Genomic DNA, 3,013 nt, shown 5'->3' on the forward strand with positions numbered 1-3,013 from the left:
TGTTTTAAACCTTATATTTTATTATAATTTTTTATATTAATTTTGTATATTTAATAACCGATCAAACCGATCCAAACCGAACCAAACCGAAGTATACAAATTGGTTTGGGTTATAAATTTAAACGGTTTGGGTTGGGTTGAAATTTTGAAAACCCGAACTAATTGGGTTGGGTTGCTAAATTCTCCCAACCCGCCCAACCCGATCCGTGCACCCCTAGTTGGTGGTGCTGCTGATGGGAATGGGAATGGAAGGATGTAAGTGTGAACATTTGATTATTTGTTGTACAAGACTTTGTTGTACAAGACTTCGATAACAACTCGCAACTCAGCGTCAACAAGACTTTGTTGTACAAGACTTCGATAACAACGCGCAACTCAGCGTTGCGTGACCATTGTAATATAAAATATAAATAGAGCACTTGTAAACCAAACTCATTACAACAAATCTTGCATACTCAAAAATGGCTAGAGAAGACAGCAATGCGATTGAAGGGTAGTTAGTTTATCATAATTACCTTACATGCAGTGTTTTATTAGCATGTCTTAATTTTTTTCATGATATTATTAATTATGTTTAAGTTTGAAATATTTATGTTTAATTTCGCAGCGTTCAGAGCCCTGCTATGAGTTCTATTACTGTTGGTGGTGCTGCTGATGGGAATGGAAGGATGTAAGTAAAGATTTTAAACATTTTTTACATGTACGTATGTTGGTACCCGGAACAGGATCGCAAAACAGTCCGGGCTAAAATAAATATCGCTATTATTTTGATGCAACTTAACTAACAAAGAACTTCTACTGTTTTTTAACAAAAAAAAATAAGATTTCACAAAAAAAATCTCTTAAAAGTTTTTGCTTAGCCCGGGGCTTCAGCCTAGGTTGCCACCCTACTGATTCCGCAATGGTACAAGATGAGGAGAGTTGACGACGTTCTTTGTTTTGTCTGACAGCTGGTCTGCAGATGAAAATGAAATGAGCTTTGTGTTCAGCGTTCGTGTGCAAATCAAGTTCACCCTACAGAGGGGATGATGATGAGTGATGACTTATCACTGGATGTTTGTTTTTTTTTTGTTTAAAAAGTCTCCATCTTTGTTTGACTTTATGATACCTTAAACTTGATTGTCCCATGAAGTGTGCCTGATGGGATTGTAATAATCGAACTGCAATTTGTTTTGTTTGTAATATTTTTTGCAGTCGTATCTCCGTTATTGACATTTGCCTGCTTGATTGTCCCATGAAGTGTGTTACATGGGATTGTAATAATCGAACTGCAGCTGTACTATTTGTTTTGTTGTAATATTTTTTGCAGTCGTATCTCCGTATTTCACCTATGTGCATTATTCATAGATGCAAATTGAACATATGTAAGACCAATATCATTTTGTATGTTCTTGAACTGAGTATTTGCAGGGGGAGAGTTCTCTGCGGAAAGAGGTTTATGTTATAATTTTGCAGGTATCTGTACAACTGTGTGTGTGTGTGTGTGTTATGATATTTCGTTTTGGGGGTGAGGTACATTGAGCCTAACTACATTATCTCAAGGTTCTTATTTTATGTTTGCAGGTCTGGACATTATTGCTGGGATATAATGGACATGCTTCCACTTATGCGGAAAGGGAGTATATGATGACAGTCAAGAAAACTCAAGAGTAGGAGACCATTAAGAAGCAGTGGCAGGTATTTTGCTAAACTTCAGGCCTTATTCAAAACACATACTTATTGATATTAAGCCCAACAGCCATGATTCAGTAAGTGCAAGTAATACCAATAATTTTAACCTCTGAAAGCTGACTTCAAATTTGAAAGTGATTTGAGTGAGGAGCAGAAAAATGTACTCTATTCAAGAAATTATTTTGTATTTCTTCATGTTCCCCTACAGAGTATTATTCTATGAGAGGATGACAATCTGAATGTGAATGGTCTTCGCGATATACTTGTAACATATTCATTCTACAATTTTGATCTTGGTTATTGTCAGGTAGTAGTTTCCTATATCATTATGGACTGCATAAGGGCATATTTAAGTATTTAAGGTAGTAGTCTCCTATATCATTTGAGCAATACAACTGTCTAATGGTTGAGTTTGATGCTGTGAAACAGATCTCTAGCTGCTAGTTTTGTATCAAGTACATGTTAAAGTAGCACCAAAGTCTTGAATCAACCATTACAATAGGTATTACTGTCACTCTTTCCTTCCTTTTTTGGATTGTGCTATTGAGGCGATAATGTTTTGCAACTGTGTTATTTGCTAAACATGTACTCCTGTCTCTCGTAGGGCATGCATGTTCTTCTGTCCCCAATTCTGTTTATTATGCCAGATGAATCAGAAGCATTTTGGTGTTTTGTTTCACTGATGCAATTTATCATTGCACATCTTCTTGAATAAAGGTGTGAATCTTTTATGTTTTTCTTTAAAAGGCCGAGACTGTCGTCTGGCATAATTAACTTGTTCAAAGTGCCTTGGCTTTGTGCATTGTTGCAGGTGAGAATGGAGCGGCTTTCATACCTCCCGGAACCCGCCTTCATTGCCTATTGAGGACGGCTCTTCTTTACCTTACCAAGATTCTGTAAGCAGTTGCTCTTGTCAAGGGAGATAATAATGTAGCTTTCTATTTTCTGATGACCATGTATTCACGCTGTGTAAATGGTTTTGGTATCAGTCTAAATGTCACTAAGCTCAAAATGGATTTATGTTGTTTGTAGTTTTTTGAGTTCATTTCTGTGTTTGTTAAAGCTAGTGCTTTCATTTACAAAGACCTAGTGCTTTTATTTCCAAAGACCGAGTTTGTTAAACCTTGTGCTTTCATTTACAAATAATTGGTCCGATATTTTTTCTTACAAATCTAGCAAAACGGTTAAGTAACCGGTCACATTAAAATCTTAAGGTGACAGAGTAAGTCCCGAAAATGATCTTATACTCTTTAACACTCCATCGCAATTGTACAATACTTTTCGCTACGATTGATAACGACAAATACAACTAATACCAAAAACAAATATTTAAATTAAATGA

The 3,013-nt window shown here is 35.9% G+C and overlaps 1 long non-coding RNA gene across 1 annotated transcript; it reads left to right on the forward strand.

Annotated features, from left to right (window-relative positions):
- The first annotated feature begins 334 nt into the window (after nucleotides 1–334).
- On the forward strand, nucleotides 335–2,666 carry LOC141713644 (uncharacterized). Its single transcript, XR_012572003.1, has 7 exons — nucleotides 335–493; nucleotides 608–670; nucleotides 951–1,455; nucleotides 1,564–1,677; nucleotides 2,101–2,173; nucleotides 2,276–2,388; nucleotides 2,483–2,666. It is a non-coding gene; the product is annotated as an uncharacterized LOC141713644 (long non-coding RNA).
- The last annotated feature ends 347 nt before the right edge of the window (nucleotides 2,667–3,013 follow it).

The sequence above is a fragment of the Apium graveolens genome, chromosome 3 (genome assembly GCF_009905375.1).
Source record: "Apium graveolens cultivar Ventura chromosome 3, ASM990537v1, whole genome shotgun sequence".
Lineage (NCBI taxonomy): Eukaryota > Viridiplantae > Streptophyta > Magnoliopsida > Apiales > Apiaceae > Apium > Apium graveolens.